This window comes from Chionomys nivalis, chromosome 8 (genome assembly GCF_950005125.1).
Source record: "Chionomys nivalis chromosome 8, mChiNiv1.1, whole genome shotgun sequence".
Lineage (NCBI taxonomy): Eukaryota > Metazoa > Chordata > Mammalia > Rodentia > Cricetidae > Chionomys > Chionomys nivalis.
The window spans coordinates 73,574,873-73,598,994 of record NC_080093.1 but is presented as its reverse complement, the minus strand read 5'-3'; positions in this window follow the sequence as shown (position 1 = coordinate 73,598,994).

Genomic DNA, 24,122 nt, shown 5'->3' with positions numbered 1-24,122 from the left:
TCCCATCCATCCAGCTGTGCTCTTAGCTCTGCCTGCCCTGAGCCGCCCTGCAGGCTGTATCCCAACGTGGCAGCCCTTCCTCAGACAAGGCCGTTTTCCCTCTGATTGTTGGCCCCCAGCAAAGCAGTCCCCTCCCACCTCTGCTTGCTACAGAACCAAAATTCATTGCTGATCATTGTGCAGATGCAAGATCAGACCCCCAAGCATCCACTGAGCTCGCCTGTAACCTTCCCTGTCATGCGTCATAGTGCTTGTTGACATTGGAAGACAGCAATCGGGATGAGACCTTGGCAGGTCAGAGCACCTGTAAGCCTAGGGTCTGAGGATGGGGCTGTGCCTCTGATGTCCGAACAAGACTGATGGCATTCAGCTGCCCACCCTCTACAAAGTTCCCTTCTGTTCTTGCTGATTGCTAGGTTTGTGATGCTACAAGGGTGTTTCTTAGAGCTAGAATCCAAACAAACCTGAGAGACCCTGACCCCGACATGACTAGGGTTTGGGCCCCAGTGGGACCCTGGGTAGCATTTAGAAGGTTCAGCCGGAGGAAGAGTCGCTGTGGGTGTAAGGCACTGTATACACATGCTCTTGCTCAGCCTTGAAGCAGCTCTGGAGAGCCGTGCTTCTCAGAATGTACCACTTGCCAGCTCCATTGACTTCTTAAGCTTTTATTTACTTAATGTGTGCGTATGGTGCACACACCCAGGTGTTCACACAGATACCAGAGGAGGTCGTGAGATGTGTTCCTCCGTCACTCCGCACCTCATCTTCACAGGCACGTCATCCTTCATGGGCACTAGGCAACCGGCCTCAAGTCCTTGTGGGCATACGGCATGCACTTTCCCTACCCCAGCCTCAGTTAAGCTTTAATTTTAGGTCCAGCTGTATACAGATGTTGCATTCTGCTGCTGTTTTCATCTGAAAAATGCTGCTGTAAGTAGGTAGTTGCCTTGCTGTCTTTCAAAAAACCCCTAGGACACTGGACAAGGGTGCTGCCTCACTTTAAGAAGTTGACTGTAGCCAGGTGTGGTGGCGCACACCTTTAACCCCATTTGGGAGGCAGAAGCGGGTAGATTTCTGTGAGTGAGAATAGTCAGGACTACATAGAGAAACCTTCTCAAAGGAAAAAAAAATGAAAAAACCTGACAGGCAAGATTGCTGAGTGACTGACTGGCTGTTCAGGAGCTGACAACCTTGAGCTTGCAACCCTGCCCAAGCCCAGGACGCCTTGTTCTGGCTAGTGGAGCTGATCCGTGGATAGGAAAGCCGTGTGAAGGGCACTGAAGGAGAACTTGACTTACAGCCGTACCCAGATGGCCCCGGATGGAGCAGTCTGTAGCCAGGCATGCAGTGTGGGGGCCTCTGGGTTGTTTCCCTAAGTCATTTAGGTTTTTGGTTTGCTTTGGATTTTTTTAAACGTACTACTTTATGTATGGGCGTTTTGCCTATTTGTGTATTTGTGCCCATGTGCACACATGTCTGGTGCTTGTGGACGCTCCCTGGAACTGGAGTTAAACATGGTGTGCAATACTGTGTGGATGCTGGGGATTGAACCCAAGTCCTCTGCAGGGACAGCCAGTGCGCTTAACTGTTGAGCCATGGCTCCAATCCCAGTTGCCTAGATTTTAATGAATTTGATTGCTTAAAAAAACAAACAAACAAACAAAAATGATGTCTTTGCAAAGGAAAGCTGGTGATACCTGACGTAGAAGATCCAGGAAGAAAAAAAAAAAACTACACTACCACCTTTTAAGGGTTGGCCTCCAAGCAGGTACCTAGATGGCATGCCACAGCAGCCACACCTGGTCAAAGAGCACCCGAGAGCAAGACCAGCCAGGAGGGGCACCAGGGAACAGTAAAAGGAAGCTGGCTGGGGAGGGACTGGGCCAGGGCTCTTGGTCAGTCCTGCCCCCCTGTGAGGAGCGCCTGTGTGCTGGTCCCATGCCTCATTTCATAGGGCACAAGGTTTCAAAGCGTTCTTAGTTCTACGAACCATCACGTAGGTTCTAGTGTTTTGTTTGCTGGTTCCTGCAAGGTGTATCCCCAGGCCCAGCCTTATTTCCCACATTACTGGCATGCCACCAGCAGCCCAGTTGTTGGTTCTGTGACAGATCCCAGAGGTAATAGAATGCTTGGTGTCCTGAGTTGATACTGCAGCGTAAACAACGTAAACAACATCACCTCAACCGTGGGGACAACACACGTGCCTGTGAACGTCTGGATGAGGTCAGCAGACCAGCTGGGTGGGTGGTAACGTCTAGTTGTGACGTTAGACAGTGACAGATGTAACCTAGAGTCATTGAGATTCTTTGTTTCTTCCAGTTGCATGTGGATCAACAAATATAAATAAAAATTTCAATTAAAAAATGTGAACTGGGGGCTGAGGAGATGGCTTAGTGGGTCAGCTGCTTGCTGTGTGAGTTCAGGTCCCCAGTACACACCTAAAAGGTGGGGTGGGGCAGTGTGCTCTGGCAATCCCAGCATTGAACGACAGAGGCAGGCAATCCTAGGGACTTCCCCAGTAAGCCAGTCTAGCAGACTTAGTGAGATGAAGGCTCAGTGAGAGACTCTGTCTCAAGAAATAAAGAAAAGGAGGCTGACAAATGGCTCATTAGGTTTAAAAAGAAAAAAAAAGTCCTTGCTGCAAAAACTGATGACCTCATTGTTCATTGTTCAGTTTCTGGAGATCACATAAAGGTGTAAGGGAGCAACCGAGGCCACAAAGTAGTCTTCTGACCTCCACAAGAGTGCCACCACCTCATCTACACACACAATAATAGAGAAAAGAAAGAAGTAGGTAATGACAAAGGGAGACTCTGAACTTCACAGCCACATGCACACCTATACACACATATTCATACACCACACACCCATACTCACTCCACAACATGCACACACCACCCACACTCATACGCCACACGCTTATAATACGCCACACGCTCATAATACGCCACACACTCATATGCCACACACTCCTAATACGCCACACACTCATACGCCACACACTCATACTATGCCACACACTCATAATACACCACACGCTCATAATATGCCACACACTCATAATATGCCACACACTCATATGCCACACACTCATGCCACACACTCATAATCCACACACTCATGGCACACACTCATACGCCACACACTCATGCCACACACTCATAATATGCCACACACTCATAATACGCCACACACTCATAATACGCCACACACTCATACGCCACACACTCATACGCCACACACTCATAAGCCACACACTCATAATACGCCACACACTCATAATACGCCACACACTCATATAGAAGGAGCTGTGGGCTACGTTCCTGCCACCTGGCTCCTGGTCGCCTGGCTAGCTTATGCCCCGAAATAATTACACGGAAACTGTATTCTTTTAAACTGCCTGGCCCATTATATCTAGCCTCTTCTTGGCTAACTCTCATATCTTGACTAACCCATTTCTAATAATCTGTGTAGCACCACAAGGTGGTGTCCTACTGGGAAAGATTCTAGTGTACGTCTATCTTGGGCTGGAGCTTCATTGTGTCTGACCCAGAGAGGAGCAGCATGGTGTCTGCCTCACTTCCTCCCAGCATTCTGTTCTGTCTACTCCACCCACCTAAGGGCTGGCCTATCAAATGGGCCAAGGCAGTTTCTTTATTAACCAATGAAATCAACAGATTGACATATGACCTTCCCACATCACACTCATATGCCACACGGCCATAACGACCCACACTCAGACACCACACATACCCATACACCACACACTCACATACATCACACACTCAGATACCACACACACCCATATGCACACACTCATAAACCACACACACACACTCCAGCTGGGATGCAGTTGAGAAGCAGATCACTTGCCTAGCATATTCAAGGCACTGGGAAAAAATAAAAATAATTTTTTCTCTCTTAATTTTATAGGTATTGGGCTGGAGAGATGGCTCAGAGGTTAAGAGCATTGCCTGCTCTTCCAAAGGTCCTGAGTTCAATTCCCAGCAACCACATGGTGGCTCTCAACCATCTGTAATAGGGTCTGGTGTCCTCTTTTGGCCTGCAGGTATGCACACGGACAGAATATGGTATACATAATAAATAAATATTTTTTAAAAATTATAGGTATGGGTGTCTTGCCTGAATGTGTGTCTGTGCACTACATGAATCAGACCCAAGGAGGCCAGAAGAGAGAGTCAGGTCCCAGGGGACTAGAGTTACAGGTGGTTGTGAGCTGCCATGTGGGTACTAGGAATTGAACCTGGGTCCTCTGGAAGAGCAGCCAGTGTTCTTAACCACTGAGCCATCTCTCCAGGCCCCAAATAAATATTGTTAAATTGAGTCTTGCTTTTGAAGTGAACCAAGCTTTAGAAACCACTTAAGTGAGGCTGGAGCAGTTAAGAGCATTGGCTGCTCTTGTAGAGGACCCAGGTTCAGTTCCCCACACCCCCATGGCAGCTCACAACCATCTGTAACTATGATCCCTGGGGAACGTACAAGGGATCCCTTTAAGGTCACCAGGCAAGCACATGGTGCACATATACACATGCAGGAACTCATGCACACCCATAAATAAGAGTAAATCTTTGAAAAAAATAAAAGCTCTCAAGTACAACCCTGAGTGACCAGAGTGAGGGAGCAGACTATGGAAGAGCTCTTGCCACATGCCAGGCCTTGGGAGCTGGTGCGGAACAATTCTATATTCTGTCTATTATATTTTAAATAAACGCTGATTGGCTGGTAGCCAAGCAGGAAGTATAGGCGGGAAAACCAGACAGGAAGTAGAGGTGGGGCAATGAGAACAGGAGTATTCTGGGAAGAAGGAAGCTCTTCCCACAGTCCTGTCCAGACACTGAAGAAGCAGGATGTGACCTGCCCTGCTGAAAAAGGTACTGAGCTATGTGGCTAACACAGATAAGAATAATGGGTTAATGTAAGTTATAAGAGCTAATATGAAGCCTGAGCTAATGGGCCAATCAGTTTATAACTTATGTAGACCTCTGTGTGATTTTCTTTGGGACCTAATGATTGTGGGAATCGGGCAGGACAGAAACCCCAACAAAGCAGACCCCTTATGTTACAAGAGCTAAGAACACGGATTCAGACACAGAGGCTTGCTCACCTGCCCCAAAGCCACCACCACAGTCAAGGCAGCATCTGGCCTTCTTCCTTGAGCTCAGTCCCATCCCTCCATGATTACAGCCCTCCAATGACTGTCTTCAGCAACTGGGGAGAACCAGTCCCTCAGCCCAGTTCAGAGGCCAGGACTCCCAAGCTTGCCTCCTGGTATCTGCAGCAACCTCTTCCCTCCTGCCTCAGAACATTTGCTCAACTGCCTGAACCACTCTAATCTCAAATGCACAGCCAGCTAGCTGCCTCCTGACTCCATCATAGGCTCTGGTACTAGCTGAGGGAACTCTTCCTGGGACTTCAGTGCACTGTTCCTCTCAACTAGAGGAATTTTGTCTCCATCCTTTCTGGGACATTTGGCTTAAATGTAGTCTGTAGACTCTGTTAATGGAGAGAGGAGTGAGCCCCCTTCCCCACCAACGATGAGAAGCTAAATGTTGCTAAACTTAGCACGCAACAGGCAGCCTCAGAGAAAGCCCACAGTGTTGAGGACAGCAATGGTGGTTCATCACTCGCTGGCTGTCCACATCCTCAGTGCCATGCTGTTTCAGACAAAGCCAGTGCATCCCTGCCATCCATCGGCTCCAAAGGCGATGAGAATGACTCCCAGTGGAACTCCCAGCCGCCAGGTCTTCGATATGTGCCCCGATCTTACCATAGCATGGAGGTCCCATGTGATCTGCTCCTATAGTGGACTCCTGCCGCCCTGGCCGCCTGTTTGTGCCCTCAGGGCTTCTAGCCCTTTCTTCTCTATTTGGCTTCAGGTTTCCTGGCAACTTTCCTGGCCCCAACACATCTCCCTGTTTAAGAGACTGGGGGGAGCTACAGCCGGCAAGATCTAAGAGGCACCCACTTACTCACAAGGTAACCTGCACCTTCAGGAAAGGACCCCCACCCTGGAGACAGGAAAATAAAGGGGTAAGGGCAGGGACTTGTGTTTGTTTTCCTTTTTGTCCTTTCAAGAGAGGCTCTTACCGTGCAGCCCCAGGCTAACCTCCTACACACCATCCTCGGCCACAGCTTCTAGAGTGCTGGGCGTACAGGGATGCACCCTGCTCTCTTTAGAGTCCGCTCTTAATACCTTGGGTAGAAAAGGTGGGTGGTTGCTGAGGCGCCCTGGCCTCTGTCCTCTGATCTCCCAGTCCTTGCAATTCACGTGTTAGAAACTTGACCCTCTTTCTCATATGTTAATGGTACTTAGACAAAGAGGCTTGGAAAGTGGAATATATATAACAGTCCATCCATGGACTAATGACTTAACGGGCTATGGAGGGTGGCTTTGTTATAAATGCAAGCTCTCTCCAGAAAGCTTGCTCTGTCTGCACGGTGTTAAGACACTGAAAGACCCTTGCCAGATGCCAGATGTCAACACCGCGTTCTTGGAATTCTCAGCCTCCAGAACCGTGAGCTAAGTAAACTTCTAAATTTTTTTTATAAGGTACCCAGATTCTGTGACAGCAGCAACAGAAATCTAGACCAAGGCAGCAGGCAAGCAGGGGGAGAGGTGAGAAGAGCAGGGTGGTGGAGCGGGGGCCACACAAGGACAGGAAGCTCTCGTTTCTGGTCGGAGCTCTGGGGTGGAGTTACCTGAGGAAGCTAGGTGGGAGGGTTGTGTAAGTGAAGGAAGTAGGGAAAGAGGCAGGGCCAGGAACTGCTCAAGTGTCCCTGGGTGCCCTTGAAAGAGGCAGCTGACCAGTCACAACACACCGTCCTAGAGGGGCAGAGGGGCTGTACTGGGAAGAGGCCAGAACAGAGTTCTGAAAGGCAGAAGTCAGGGGGAGGAGGAGGAAGCCTCCTGTCAAGGAGGAGGAGTTTCAATCAGGGCGAGAGACTCTTCCAGGGCTAATGTGTGTGTCAACTGGGTGGAACTAATAATGAATGCTATGTGGTGATCTTTACACTGGATGTTTCTATGAGGCTATGCTTGGGCCCAATGAACATTTAAAGGTGAAGACCGTGCTCCAAAATGTGCCTGGGCCTCCCAAAATCAGGGAATAGATTCCGTAGAACAAAACAGTGACTGACCTCCCGCAAGCAGATGACCAGAGACTCAATGACAATCAGCTTTCTCAGGATCACCAGCCTGCCCATAGTCTGCCTGCAAATGTTACACTTACCAACCACTGAAAGCACATCAGCACATTCCTCAAGGCCAACAGGAAGACCCCCCCCCACACACACACAGTGGGGGTTAACAAAAGAAATTAGTCAATAAATAATAAAAACTTACCAAAAAAAAAGATTGAGGTATAAAAAAAAAAGAAGTCCAGCTGGGTGGTGGTGGCGCACACCTTTAATCCCAGCACTCTGGAGGCAGAGGCAGGTGGATCTCTGTGAGTTTGAGGCCAACCTGGTCTATAGCGTTAGTTCCAGGATACCCAGCGCTACACACACACACACACACACACACACACACACACACACAACAAAACCCTGTCTCAAACACACACACACACACACACACAAAAGCCAAAACACAAAAACAAAAGCATGGCGCCCTACTCCAAGAACATTTATTTATTAGAAAGAACTGAACTTAACCATTGCACTGGCAGAATTCACGTCGCATAATTTTTAGAGGCTGTGGATTGTGCTCAGCGGTGCTGGTTTCCAGGTTACATTGCCAGCACCGTACAAACAGTGTTAAGAATCCAGCTGGCATCACTGACGAGCTTACAGCTGGTTCAACACTGCGTTTACCAGGTCTCCCCCCACATCCTCCACAAACTGTCCCTCCCTGCTCTAGGCATCCCAGTTGGATGGGTGGAGGGCAGGAGCAGAACCTTGAATCATGAGCCGCACCAACGCCCTGCCTCTGCACTGTGTCACTGTATATGCTGGGCTGGTTTGTATTTCTTGATTCTCCTGCCTCTGCCTCCTGAGTGCTATCAGGGGGCGGTCACTTTGCCTGCCTAGTCTGGATGTTTCTATAACTGGAATCTCCCAATACGTAGGCTGCTAGGTCTGGCTTCCTTCAAGCAGTTCATGTGAGTTGCAGCATTGGCACCCAGTTCTTTTTCACACCCTGCTCACCGTCTTCAGCACACTGCTGCCACCTCTTCACCTGTGTGGGCTTTTTGGTTCCTTCCCCTCTGACCCTGTTAAGGACAGAGCTTCTGTAAATATTCCTGTGTAGTTTTGTGCAGAACATCAGCTTTCCAAGAGAAGGGTGGGGGACATGTTCTCCCCACCCCTCAGTACCCGAGATTGCAAACAGAGGCACAGCACGTATGTGACATTGTGATGGGCGCTTCATTGTTCCAAGTCTCTGCTTCCTCTGCTGGAGACACATGTTATGAGGCCACATGTGTGCCATTCTAAAGCTCTGAACACCAAAAACCTTTCAATAGATTTGTGTTGAATCCATGTGGAACAAAATTGACTGCTTGAGTTTGTGTAAAGGATTTGTGGTTATTTTCTTAGATGCTAAAGACAGAGCTCGGGGCTTTACACATGCTGGGCTCTGTCACCAAACTATACCCCAACCTTATTGACAGACTTTATTTTTCTTGTAAAAGGTTTGTCTGGGGAGGGGTAGATGGCACAGTGAGGACGAGAGCTTGCTGTGTGAGCATGAGGACCGGAGTTCAAATCCCTAGCAACTGTGTAAATAAAGCCAGGCTTTGCCGTGTGCAGCTGTAACCCCAGTGGTACAAGGCATGGAGACTGGATTCAGCTGCCACCAGCTTGGCCGAAAAGATCAAACTCAGGTTCAGTGAGAAACCCTGTGGAGGACACTTGCATGGGTGCAAGCATGTGTACCTGCACATGGTAGACACACACACACACACAAACATCCTTTAATGGATAAATGAAATGGAAATAAGAAGTCCTCTTCTCAGGTGGAAACATGGCTGTGCTTGCTCCTGGAGAATTGCTGAAGATGTCACCAGTGCTAGTTAAAAAGCAGAAAGAACAATGTGTGTTCCCCATCCCCCAATAATGCCACTTGAGCCAGGCTAATTTTGCTTGCTATGCAGTATTTCAGGAACTGAAGCAGGTTTTGCAAGCATTTGTTGGCCAGGTAGCCAAGCATGGAAGCAGGAGACCCAGCTCTCCAATGCTTCTTCTCCCCCTTGTGTGCGCATAGAATAGAGAAGCTGGTGATTGGAGGTGTGGGCAAAGGTTACTGGAGATACCCTGGGCTCTGCACATGCATTATCCACCACAGCTCTTCACGGGATCCCTGTTTAGGAAACAGCAGCATCAGCATATCCCACGGGTAGAGTTTGGGACCTGTGAAGTTAAAATGTCACCCACCAGTCACCTGTGAAGGACCAAGTCAAGGGTTAGTGAACTTGACAAGAGTGATCATCAGGTCCCTGAGAAGTAATCTGGGTTAAGTGTTATCATCATAGTCCGTATGCTGTCTATATCAGAGCTGGCAGGAGACTATGTCATACAGTGTGCATAGGCACATGAACACCCACACAAACACACACGTAGATGGATTTTTATTTGGGCCGCCAGCTCACAAGAAAATGACACAGAGACTTATTAGTTATGAAATCTCAGTCTATAACTTAGGCTTGTCCCACCAGCTCTTATAACTTAAATTAACTCATTTATATTACTCTATGTTTTCCTCATGGCTTTTTGCCTTTCTTCCATCTTGCACCTCCTGTTTCTTTTGCCACAAAGAAAGCAAACTCTGGATGGAGGTACTTTGATGCCCATCATCTCTTTTTGTAGTAAAGTGGTACTGCCAGGAGCAAATGTGTCTCACTGTTATAAGAAGCTTTATGTTATTAAAACATTTTAGATGACATATTATGTAGGTCTTCAAAGTGTTTGAAGATCACCTATCTATCTAAAATATATCTTTGTATGACCTTGAAAACATACCTAATGTGACTATAAGTTTGATTGTTATAGAAATATAAAAATAGCCTATATTTCTCTATTATCCTAAATAGCTTTCAAGTACAAAAACTTTACATTACATTTTTTAAAAAGATGCATAGGTACAATACCTTAAACAAGAATAGAAACTATATGTATGCAGTGTAACAAAAATAACCTCAAATTTGTTTCATTATAAAAATTGAAGCTGGGTGGTGGTGGCGCATGTCTTTAATCCCAGCACTCGGGAGGCAGAGGCAGGCAGATCTCTGTGAGTTCGAGGCCAGCCTGGTCTACAAGAGCTAGTTCCAGGACAGGCTCCAAAACCACAGAGAAACCCTGTCTCGAAAATCAAAAAAAAAAAAATTGATACCAATGTAAAATACTTGAGACTAGTGGTTTTTCAACAGTATAATCAACAATCCACCCTTTTATCCCATCATTTCTATACTATATCCCCCTTTTTCTCCCTTCAGAAAGAAATTTCTGAATCTAATCTCCTTTAGCTTTCTCCCTGATCATGACCAGTAACAATTTGTAACCAACCCCCACCAAATGATGACAAACATCCAAAATCCACCAAATGACCAAAAACTACGCAACCACCTCTTGGGAATGTGGGTATCATGTTCTCTAGAGTGCTTCCTGTTGTCTGGGGGGAGGGTAGCATCTTTGGGGGACCCTGACAAAATTAGGATAATGGTCAAGTACTGGGAGAACTAGTCATAACATCTGTTGTCCCATCTCTGTGCGATGGGGAAACACAAGGCTTATATGCAGTCCTGGGTAGAATAGTCTAAGGCTGGGCCATCTCAGCCAGCAGCCTTGAAGCTGTTGTGGATGCAGAACTCTGAGGAAACTGCAACAGAGGCGCTCTGAGGGGCTGGACCATCTGGGTCACCTGTTTCCATTGGTGTCTTGTCCCTTGCTCTGGAAACACGTAAACTTTCAAAGGTAACATTCATGTCTGCATTAATACAAGTATAGAATGTGCAGTGTGCACAAATCAATTAAAGATGACTTTTTGTTCTATGTTTGAACAGGTAAAAGGCATCTGTCAACTTTATAAGTTTATTTGGACTGCATAATCAAAGTGTAATATAAATCTCTATCCACACATTATGAAAGGATGGCGTGTGATAATAAGTCATGAGGCCTCTTTAGCCAACAAGATTTATCATGTCTCGTCTCCTCCTCCTGCTGTTCCCATGCAGAGGGATCAGCTTACATGTCACCTGTCCTGTAGTCTTTCTCGGGTTCCTCTCATGTCTGTAGCCAAGATCCTCAGGAGGACTCCCCTGGTCAAATCTGATCTCATTAATTTTGAAGGAATCCACAGCTTTTCACTTCCTGTGGGAACAAAAGCACAACCTCTCCCCTAATACTTTTCATTCTGAACTTCCATTCTGAAGCTAAGACACCCATAAAGCATAAAGGCTGGTTTAATTCAGCTGTCCCTTCCACAATCCAACGTCTCTCAGCAGCTGTCATTTCCTGTTTATTGGCATTTAAAAAATTCAAAATTAACAAAGCTCCATATAAGGTCCAAACTCCCTGTGATATAATTTATATTTTCCATCCTTATGTGACTTTTTTATATTACTTTACTCTTTCTTTGAAGACTTTATTACTTTTAAACTATTTTTTTCTATGACTGTCTACTTTTATTTCCTGTCTGGACCTGGTTTTACTGGGTCCTGCAGCATTCTCTGACCACGAGTCAGACCTTAAGCCCACTGTGTAGCTCAGCTCATAGGGTTGGTGACTCAAGCCCACAGGCAGTGGCCAGGAGACCTGTCTCTGCACAATGCAGCCTGCCTGAGAGACTGCAGAATGAGAAAACCGCATCTGGCTCTGTGTTTGTGTTTTTGGAACTTTTGTTTTTAATCCCGTTCAGGTCCTATGTGGAGGTACGTGCCCCCATGGTGGACACCACATGTAGATGGAATTTTACTTGGGCCCAAGCTCAGAAAACATAACAGAGACTTATTATTAATTATGAAAGCTCAGCCTATAACTTAGGCTTGTCTCACTAGCTCTTATAATTTAAATTAATTAAAATTTTTGCCTAGTGGCTTTTTGCCTTTCCTTCATCTTGTACCTCATGTTTCCTCACCATGTCCTCTGGTGACTTCAACTTTCTTCTTCCCACAACTGTCTGTCCCCAGAAGTCCCACCTAACCTCTTCCTGCCCAGCTAATGCCCTTCAGCTCTTATCAAACCAACCACAGTGACACATCTTCACACAGTGTAAAAGAATATTCCAGAACACATATACAAATACACATAAACACACACATACACCAAACACCACACACACACACAAACACTTCTCCCTCTTTTGATTTAGGGGGCCTTAGGCTTACAAGGCAAACACTACAGACTGACTGTATCCCCAGCCCCAAATTAGTGATTTTTAATGTCAACCTAGAGCAATTGAAGCCAGGAAGTTTGTTCAATTTTCTCCTCTGAGTAAGAAACGCATGAAATCCATGATCTGGTCAAAGACTTTGTGATCAAAGTCAAGACAAGATGGGATGTGAAGGCATGTTGGTGAGGAGCAGCCATTGCCTGAAGCCCACAGTTTGCAAGGTTTGAAGAGGTCCTGACAGAATTCATGGCAGGCATGGTGTGGTGGTCTGGATGAGAATGGCCCCACAGGCTCATGGGTTTGAATACTTGGTCCCCAGATGGTGGAGCTGTTTGGAAGGATGAGGAGCTGTGGCCTAGTTGGAAGAAGTGTGTCACTGGGGCAGGCTTGGAAGTTTCCAAAACCCACTCTATCCCCAGTTAGCTCTCCCTACTTCGTGCTTGTGGATCAGATGTGAGCTCTCAGCTACCATGGGCCCATTTCATACCCAGAGCCATGTCTTCCTGCCTGCTGTCATGCTCCCCATCATGATGGTCATGAACTGTGTGATAGACAGAGTGTAATTGGCCCCCATAAGCTCATAGGCAGTGGCACTATTGGGAGGTGTGGCTTTGTTGAAGGAAGTGAGTCTTTTTCTATTCCTGACAACCAACTCTCAAATAATGACACAGAGACTTATTAATTATGAAAGCTCGGCCTATAGCTTAGGCTTGTTCCAAACTCACTCTTATAACTTAACCCATTTATATTAAATATAATATACATTATATTTACATTCTATCTGCATTCTTTCATGTGGTATTACCTCTCTTCTACCTTGCACCTCCTATTTCCTCTCAGTGTCTCCTGGCTTCTCCTGTGCACCTAGATTCCTCTTCCTCTTTCTTTCTCTCTCCAGAAACACCATCTATACCTCCTGCCTAGCTATTGGCCGTTCAGCTTTTTATTATACCAGTCACAGAAATACACTTACGGTGTACAAATATCCCACAACAGAAGTGTGTCACTGTGGGGGCAGGCTTTGAGGTCTCTTGATTAAGTTTTGCCCAGTGTCATAAGACCATTTCTTGTTGCCTTCTGAACAAGATGTAGCTGGCACCATGTCTGCCTGCATGCTGCCATGATGATAATGGACTTAATCTCTGAAACTGTAAACTTCCATCTCAATTAAATGTTTTCCTTTATAAAAAGTTTCTGTGGTTGCTGGGAGGTGTTGGTGCACACCTTTAATCCCAGCACTTGGGAGGCAGAGGCAGGCGGATCTCTGTGAGTTTGAGGCCAGCCTGGTCTATAAGAGCTAGTTCCAGGACAGGCTCCAAAGCCACAGAGAAACCCTGTCTTGAAAAAACCAAAAAAAAAAAAAAAAAAAAAAAAAACCAAAAAAAAAAAAAAAAGAAAGAAAGAGAGAGAGAGAAAGAAAGAAAAAGAAAGTTTCTGTGGTCATGGTGTCTCTTCATAGCAATGGAAACCCTGAGATAGACTATAACCCTCCGGAACTGTGAGCACAAATAACTCTTTTATACATTGCCTTTGTCATGGTATCTTATGGCAGCAATAGGACGGCAGCTGAGGCACACAGCAAGTGCATGGCAGGATCTCAGTCAGAATACCAAGCCACCCCAAAGCCGCACAAACCAGGGCCTTTGGAAGTTTAAAATGCTGGTTCCAAAGTCAGCTGGTGGTGAGGTGGGACACAACAGAGCTAGGACTTCTGTGTGACTTCAGAATTGCCCAAAGAGCCCCTGTGTGCAACTCATGTCCCACTGGGCAGACAGGCAGTAGCACAACGACTTGGGGACAGCTTGGCTGTTTCTGAATAAACACATACGGACCACAGGTTCCAACGGCTTCCTGTAGACGGAGACTGTGCTTTCATTTCCTGGCCACCCAGACCCAAATCATCACACACAAGCTATATTGATTACAACACTGTTTGGCTGATGGCTCAGGCATATTTCAAGCTACTCTTACATCTTAAATTAACCCATTTCTATTAGTGTATGTATTGCCACATGGCTTTGGCGAGACCTCATTTTCTACATGTTTTGTTTCCTCAGAGGCTGGCTGGCATCCGTTTGACTCTGCCTACTCTCTCTCTCTATCTCTGTTCAGATTTCCTGCCTGGCCTTATTCTGCTAAGCCATTGGCCAAAACTGCTTTATTCATTAACCAATAAAAGCAACACATATACAGAAGGACATCCCACATCAGCTCCCCCCCCTAGTCGTTACCGAGAGAAAAGATGTGTCTATATCCGTATGTCTACTATTGCTCATGGCACTCTGACCACAGAGGGGCCAATCCAATGTCCGTTGGTAGAATAGCTGAGGAGCAAACTGTGGCATAGCCCTGGTGATCCAAGCAACAGGAACAAGTGCTAAAATCATTACGCCAAGGGAAGCAAGCAACACCCAACATATAGAGTGTGTGTGATAGATACACAGACGTATCTGTAAAGACGTCAATCAAAATCAGGGGTTGTGGTGAGGGTGAGGCCTGGGGAGAGTGACAGCATTCAGACACTAGAAGGAACAATGGCTGTTACCTTGTAGTGATGGTTTTGTCAGTACGTGAATCCTCCAGACTTGTGTTTTTAGCGTGTGTGGTTGTCAGTCTCCATAGAACCACTTATTAATGATTTCATTTTTTAGTTAACTAGTTAATTAATTAACTTATTTATTTATCTATTTATTGTGTCTGTGTGACTTGGAACAGCTTGAAGAAATCGGTCTTCTCCTTCCACATAGGGATAGAGGATTGTACTCAGGTCATCCGGCTTGGTGACAGGAGCCTTTACTGAGACATCTTTCTGGTCTTGTTTTCTATTTTTATTGCTTTACCTTGAAAAGGGGGTATTAACTGACTGATATGTGTGCGAGCGCGGGCAAATGTGGGTGACTTGTGCTGTCTGACGTGTGCTGTGGTGCTTATCTGTGTCTAAGGAACCAGTTGCAAGATTTTTCCCTCCGGGACCCACTCTATCTGTAAATGGAGGAATCAGCCACAGGGAGGCGCGCCGAGATGCTGTCTTCTGATAAAAAGACCAGCAACCTTGTTTAGAAGAAAGCTCAGCGGGCTTTCCCATGTGATCCTACTTGACCAACACTCGTAGATTTCCACCCTGGAGAGCGCAACAATTTCTCATATCTCTGACCTGGCTGATACACTCTCAGGAAAGCAGATCGCCCTGCTCCTTTTCTGTCCACGGACCCACTAGGAGATTTTGCTTAAATGCAAGGCTTGGCTTGCAAAGTCAGGAATAGAGCCAGAGGGTGGACCACAACAGGCTTAGGCTGTAGGTCCCCATGGAATCGTCAAGAGGAGTAGATTCATTCACAGAGAACTGGACAGCTGCAATCACACTGTCTCTGGTTGCCGCTGAGAATGGTCCAGAGATTCCTTTACTCCTCTCCATCCTGGAGGGTTTGCTTCATGCACCGGGATCAAGGAAACAACTCTGTCACATCCCTGTCACAGTGGGAAAGGAGTCACTGGGGTGCTGGACAGCCTGGGTTCTAAGTCTCACATCAAGGATCAGTGCATTCCGCTGGGCAAAGCGTCACACAGTGAGGCTATGGCTTACTGTCCTTGTCACTGCCATGTCCCCAGCTCTGTTTCTGGAGAAGATGGCACTGCCCAGAGAAGCATGCCAGAGTACTTGCTGCCAGAGGGGACCAGTTAAAGAAACCACAGTGCACCCAGAACCTGGAATGCTCAGACTCCAGACAGTGAAGTACATTTATGGAGATGACAATAGGGTGTCGTTTTTTATTTTGGGGGAAAATACTATCAATGAGTCACACTTTCCCTCCGATGACTGTGCCGAATCTTAGAAAGCATATTCGGAGCAGGGGTGGGAGTGGGCGTGTGAGGCCAGGTGCAGTTTGGTCGCGGGCATGGTTGTATAATTGGAAAGGGGTCATGGTAATATGATAAAAACCAAACAGCAGCCCCGACCTCAGATCGACTCAGGATATCTGATGTCGGAGGTCGGAAGGATGGAGCCACACAGGGAGCACGTTAAAACTACACCCGACCACATTTTCCAGTTAATATTTATCCAAGTCAGCAAGGAGAGACGGTGGGTCTGTGAACTTGTCTGTACAGCACACCTTTCCATTTCTAGAAACTCCAAACTGATTTCCTTCTAGGAATAACGAGCGGGTGATCAGGCAAAGCACATTCGGTCTCTCCGCTGTGATTGGTGCATAGTTGAGCATATGACCCAATGGGAACCAATGAAAATCTAGTTCAGCGAGTTAGGCCTGTTGTCAAATCTGTTAAGAAATCTTTGCTTCCTACTGGCCTTGAACTTTTGAGGAAGTCGTCGGTGCTTTTCAAGGTCGAGGTAGAGAAAACGTTTCTGTTGAGGGAAGACGAGAGGAAGCCTAGCCTGAGAAGCAACCCGGAGGCCGCCATCTGAGTGTCTGGAATCTGCGGCACCCGAAGCTTTGGATTCCGAGCCGAGTGAGCCAACGTTTTTTGCTCAAACTTTATTAGTTGTGCCAACTAATAAAGATACTTTGGACAATGATGCAATATCCCCATTGCCTGTGGGCAAAACAATGTTATTGTTGGTTTTTCTAAAACTTTTTTTTTTGAAAGAGCAGACAGCTAGACCCAGAGATTCTTCTCTTAGAAATATATTAACATTTCACTGCTCAAAAGTAGAAATTGTACCCATGGGATAGCAACCTCATAGCGCGGCCATGTGCAGCTCCTCCCGCAGGCAGCAGGAGACCACATGAGACCAATTCCACCGAGAGAGTGGTGTCACACGCCAAAGAACTCCAACAATTTTTTTGCGTGAGTGGAGGAGTGGGCAGGTGGGCCCTCCCCACTGAGGTCCAGACAGGGTTAGCCAAGTGCTAGTGACCCTCCTGCAGCTTGGCATTTTCAGAAAGCAGTAGTTTGTTGGAGTCCGGGGAAGCTGCAGCCTCAGAGGACTAAAGCCCCTAGCAGACCTTGGGGAGAACTATGAAGACCAGAATGGCCCCGCCTTCTGCTGTCAGCAAGGGGAGAACCATTGAGAACCCACTTCTTACCAGTCGTTATGGGATGTAGGCTGTTGTAATGGTGAGGACTGTAGCATTCAGAGGGCACTGGTGCTGGTGTGGTGAGGTACACGGGTCATCAGGAGGCTAAGTCAGGAGGATGACATGTTCAAGGCCAGCTTGGGTAACATTGCAAGTTCCAGACTGAACTGGACAACTTAGTGAGACTCTGTCTCAAAACTAACACAAAAATAACATTAGAAGGCTACGTTATAACTTATGACCTACGAACATTTGCAACAACCTGCTTCTTCCGGCCAAGGGCAGAGAAGGCACACACTGTAGAACTGTAGTGTTAACAGGCACCTTGCAGACAAGTGACGCTTCCCAGGGTGTGGCTGAGGGCCCCGTATCTGCCGTCTCAGCCTGAACCCTGCTTCCTATGGGGTGTGGTAACAAGCCTGGAGCCAGGTGTTTTGAATTGTCAAGATTGTACCTGAGAGGTTGAGGGGAGGAACCTAGTTATGAGCCAACAATCCCAACAGTACTAAAAATGATCGTGAAAGTTATTTAATAAAAAAAGTTATTTAAGAAAAAAAGGCATGTTTGTTTCTCACAGAGCAAAGCTCAGCAATTGGCTTGCCTTCTCTCCAGGCCTCAGCCACACGTGGGTTGTTGATTCCTCTTTTTACAGATGTGCAAGTTTGAGCAGGTAAAGCAACTCATTCTGGCCATACACCAGCTGAGCCACAGGGTCTCTCAACAGAAACCGCCTGTGCAGGGGCCTTCCTGGTCTACTGAGATACCAGCACCTTCATTAATGAAGCCCCTACAGCCCTTACATGTGTTCCAGCGTCAGCCCTTGTCAAAAGACACTGTTGCTTGTGTGTATGCGAGTGCGTGCACGCATGTGAAGCCCCGCGGTCCATGTCAGGACCTCCATCCCTTTCCACCTTACTCTTTGAGACAGGGTCTCCTAATAGACCCAGAGCTTGCCAGTTTGGCTAGACTGTCTAGCCAGCAAGGCCCTGCATCCTTCAGTCTCTGTCCCGCCCTCCAGTACAGGGATTACAGGCACACACTACTGCCTCTGGTTTTTATGTGGGTGCTGGGGGTTGAACTCAGGTTCTTCCTGGTACTCACACAACACGCATGTCACAGACCAAGCTGTGCCACATTGTCACACATACCATGTGCCTCTGGGTTTAGGCAGGATGCCTGCCAGTGTGTGCAGGACAGGTGCGGGCTTGGGCCAGTTAACAAAGTACAGTGGTTCTCAGAGCTTTTGGTCTGGGGAACCCCTCACTTTGAAAGACTTCAAAGAGCTTTTGCAGTCAAACGTCTGGTCCTGATTTACCCTTACACACAGGAGCTTTTGTTAGGTAAACTAGTTCCAGAGTTTATTAGACACTTATGAAACTATTTTAAATATTTATTGATCCTAAGACCAACCTCCATGCATGTTTGTTCAAATCAGTCCTGTTCCCCCAAAGTCTCAACAAAGAAAGCGTCACTGTCCCTAGTGTTTGCACATTTTCTCTTTCTTTTTTTCTTTTCTGTTATTATGTAACCCAAGATGGCTTTGAACATCTGATCCCCCTGCCTCTGCATCCCTCATAGCACAATCACAACAACATTGGATTCTGCAAATTTCCTTAAGACTTGGCTTCATAGAAGATGCCTGGATTCTCACAGCTGCTGGAGAACTCAGCTGTGGGATAATCCTTTTGTACACTGTGAAGATTTGTTACTTGGATTGGCTTAATAAAAAGCTGATTGGCTAGTAGCCAGGCAGGAGTTATAGGTGGGACAACCAAACTAGGAGAATGATGGGAGGAAGAAGGGTGGAGTCAGGGAGACTCTAGCCAGCTGCTGAGGAAGAAGGACATGTAGAAAATGAGGTAACAGGTTTTGAGTCACATGGTAGAACATAGACAAGAAATATGGGCTAGTTTAAATGTAACAACTAGTAACAAGCCTGAGCTATTGGCCAAGCATTTGTAATTAATATTAAGCCTTTGAGAGTGGCTGCAGGACAGGAAAACCCTGCCTACATATGGTGCCCAATGTGGGGCCACATACATCCACATAAAACCTGAGAGACTTTAGAAAAGGATTCTAAGCACACGAAAGAACAGAGTCAAGCACTGCTTCTTGGTAGCAGCATTTTCTCAGGTGAGCTCTGTTCGCTGGCAAGGAGCAGAGGCATGGCTCTTTTAAGAGCCTGAGCTATTGGCCAAACATTTGTAATTAATATTAAGCTATTTGAGAGCAGCTGTGGAATAGGAAAACTCTGCCTACAGAACTCCATAGAATGCTCCTGAGCTAATGATGAAATTAGATGAGAAAGAAAGGACCCCTTGGGGATGGGAAGAACGTTATAGGCAGCATCTCATGACATCTACGTGATGAAATATCTAGGTACTATTATCATACAGCTCTTCAGATGGGAAAACACTGGATACTTCAGGCATTTGCTCTTAGGCTCTGACCTCATTCACCTGCAGCTGCTGTAGATCAAGGCACCAGGTCTGTGAGACCTTGAAACCGAACCCCCAGAACCGTGAGCACAGTAAGTCTTTATGCTTCATAAGTTATCCAGGTTCTGAAAGCGAGTTATAGCAACAACAACAAGCAGACGAAGATAGTGAACCAACAGCTTCCACCAGCACCAGTCTGGGTTAAAAACCAGAGTGTTGCTTTCTCTCTTTGAAGAGAAAGAATAAGCCTTGGAATTCTTGGCCCATCAGGGAGAGTGCTAGAGCAAAGGCTAGCCCCTTGCAGGCTAGCTCTTCACACAGAGAGTCTTTCTCACTGTTATCACACCTTTGGATACCTGCTACACTGTGGACATCCGTTTGCAAGGGAGTGTTTGGAAGCCTGCACCTGCAAAGTGGGTCCCTTAAGCATCTGTCTCATGACATCCATCAGAGGAGCTCACGGTTACTAGGCTGGAAATGTCCCATTTTACTCCCAGCTGGGACTCTTTCTCTCATGCTTGCCTGATGTCTAGGGAGGCTGGTCTGTTTCAACTTGGCTGGCTCTTGCAGCGGCAAGAGACAGCAATGTCTGGAGAAAGCACTGTGGGGTGGTTGAAAGTGGATTTCTTTCTTTCTTTCTTTCTTTTCTTTCTTTCTTTCTTCTTTCTTTCTTTCTTTCTTTCTTTCTTTCTTTCTTTCTTTCTTTCTTTCTTTCTTTCTTTCTTTCTTTCTTTCTGTGTGTTGCCTGCACACGAGTGTGCACATGTGGAGGTCCAGAGGAAGATGTGAATGTCTTCCTCCAGATGTGGATATCTTCCTCTATTGCTCTCCACTTTAAGACAGAGTCTCTCATTACACTGGAAACGCACTGTTTCAGCTAGCCTGGATGGTCAGTGAGCTCTTGGGATTCATCTGTCTCTTCCTCCTTTCAATCCTGGAGTTACAGGCACATGCAGCTATGCCTAGCTTTGGTATGGGTGCTGGGGATTTGAACTCTGGCCCTCAGATTTGCACTATAAGCAACTGTACACATTGAGCCATCTCCCAGCCCAGTGAAAATATTTTTAAAGATTGTAGATGTATTGTATCCATAGCCCAGGATACATGGATAGAATGCTTTCTCAGCATGCACAAGGCCCTGGGTTCTATCCCCAGCATCAGAAGAAGAAACAGAGAAAGAAGAAGATGTGGAAGTTTCAGATATTTCGAGAAGGAATCACAAGCTCATGCAGAGCTTAGCCTTGTACTTGGAGACTGAGAGTCCAGGAGGCTCAGAGGTACAGCATATCCATGACAAACACTCTGTTTTAACTTTAAGACAACAAACTATATCAATGAAGAGAGTCCATTAAAAAAAAAAATAAAGAAAATCCAGACCAATGGTTCTCAACCTGTGGGTCATGACTCCACCAGGGATCACATGTCAGGTATTTACATTATAATTCATAGCTGTAGCAAAATTATAGTTATGAAATAGCATCGAAATCATTTTGTGGTTGGGGGGGTCACTACAATGTGGAAAACTGTATTAAAGGGTCACAGCCGTAGGAAGGTTGAGAACCACTCATCTAGACTTCGGAATTTCTCTTGAAAAATCAGGAACTCTGGTTCCTCGAGACCCATATTCTTAAGTAGCAGTGAATACCTGGGAGAAAAGAGCTTGGAAAGGACCTGAGCTGCCACCAACCTGGTACCAGAAATCACACCAGCCAGGCTTATTCACACAGTTGTTTCCACCTAAAAACCTTGTATTGTTTTTAGTGGTGTGTCTCTGCCTGTGTATGCGTATAGCGATGTGCAGGTTACCATAGAGACCAGAGGTAGCAGATCCCCATGGAGCAGCCTGATGTGGGTGCTGGGAACGGAACTCTAGTCCTCTGGAAAAGCAGTATCTGCTCTAGCACTGAGCCATCTCTCCAGCCTTGCTCCCATGTGTAAAGGAGAATTTTAAATATGGTGAAATGCAATATCTCAACCTATTCAGTGATCAGTGCTAAAGGTAGCGGGCAGGGGGCAGGAATAGGTGGATCCCTGGAGCGCACCAGCCAGCCGGCCAGCTGAACTGATAAGTTCCTGGCTCCTTAAGAGAGACTGTCTGTGATGGCTGTTCTTGGTTATCAATTTGACTCTATCGGAAATGAATTATAATCCATAAATGGAGGGCACACCTGTGACCCAGATCTTGAGGCGAGGGGACAACCTGCCTTTGATTTGAAGAATCTTTGATCTGGAAGACACAGGCCTTTAATTCAGACCTTGAGCCGGGGATGGGTTAGGGGTGTGTGTGGCAGGGGAAGACAACTTTAATCCAGACCTTGAGGCTGTAAAGCACACCTTTAGTCTGGGCACACCTTCTGCTGGAATCCTATAGAAGGACAATGGATGGAAGAAGGAAGGATTTGTGCTTTGCCTGCTTGTCCTAGCCTCGTCAGCACGGCCGTTCCAGCTGAGACACAGCCTCGTGGGACCGGACAGCTTCTAGATTCTTGGACTTTCCATTTACGACCAGTCATCATTGTTGGACTGCAGTCTGTAAATCATTCTAATAAATTCTATTAAATTCCATCTATCTATCTATCTATCTATCTATCTATCTATCTATCTCTATCACTATAGATGATATAGATATATATAGAGAGAGAGGTTCATTCCCTAAGTTCTGTGACTCCAGAGAACTCTGACTAATACAGACCTTGTCTCAAAACTAAGATGGAGAATGACCGAGGAAGACACATGAGGATCACACAGACACACAAAGACACACACACACACACACACACACACTTTCTCTCTCCTCCACCGGTGGAGGGAGTGCCCCGAGTTCCACTTTCAGCCACTCCAGTCTCCCACTGTGGTCCTTCCAGCCTTTGAACTTCCTGTCCTTGAGGTATCAGGTGTGTGCTCTTTTGTTTGTGAAACTCACTGCTGACATTGTGAGTTGCAGTGGCTTGTTCTTGGTTTGCTGTGTTTGTTTTGCTATGCTGGGGATGAAGTGCAGGGCCCGGCACTTGCTAGGCAAATGTTCTGCCATAGACCCTATGCAGCCTGGTGGGATTCCCTTACGCATCTGTTTCGAATGGTATCCCAAGGTGCCTGCGCTGCTTCCTGCTCTCCTGACCCAGGACATCTGTCACTTTCCTGCTTTGCCACAACTCAGCTGTGTGTGGGTGTTTGCAGGAGGCGAGTTATCACTGCCCTTGAGGGGTATCTAGGGGCAGGACCGCTGTGTCACAGGAGACACGCCCACCTGGGAGGGCATCTGGACAGTTTTGTAGGTAACATACCTGGGCATTATGTTAAGTATAATAAGTCAGACTCAGGAAGGTAAACAGCAATGTTTTCTCTCACAAGTGCAATTCAGATTGGAAAAAAAAAGTGTGCCTATATGTATGACAAGGGAGCAGAAGGAGCCATCCGGGGTATGAACACATTCATTCAAGTGGGAAGGAGGAGCGAGAGGGGGTGACAGAGGCAAAGAAAGATAGGTACCTCACACACAGGTTTCTTCTTGTATGTAGGACATAGATTTAAACTTATATGTGTGGGGGGGTCTAGAAACTGGGGAGGGGGGATCTTGAGAACAGCTCTTTAATGGAAGCAGAGGGAAGAAAAAGGGCACATGTTACCCATCTGGGAGGAGGAAAAGATCTCCTGGAGGGAGGCAGAGGATGACTTGGGTGAGCACAATGGTGCAGGTGTGAGAACGCCATTGTGCAGCCCATTGCTTTGTAGGTGATCTTAATTGAGTTTTCAAGTGGAAGGAAATATATGGGGCATGCAGGGAAGGGGAAGGGTGTACAATGGGGGAGGGGAGACCGAGGAAGATGATGGGTGAATGGAGTACAGCATACACACGTATGTGAATAGCCTTAGTGAAAGCCATTAACTGAAAAACATAAAGCAAACCAAAAATTAATCAAAGAAAGGCCCCAGAAACAGGGAGGGGTATGGACCGCAAACCCAAATAGTTCTCTTAAATAGCTACAACATCATTCTAACCTATTCTTAATCACTGGATAAAGGCAGTGAAACCTGGCAGTCAGAGCAGCTGTCGGAGGTGACAGCCATGCTGAATGGGTCAGCCCTGGCCCCCACAATCATGAGCTTTGTAGAACATTCCAAAAGGTTCCTAAATTGTGACACCACTGGGGAGTGGCTCCCTCCCATGGGGTACATTCACTGCAGTTGGTGGCAGTTCCCCGTGTCCTGCTTTGCTGGATATACAGACTTCCTCTGAAAGCTCCTGGAACCTGTTCCCAGCATCCTCTCCCCACTCCAGATGTGCTCAAAGAAGTTAGGACT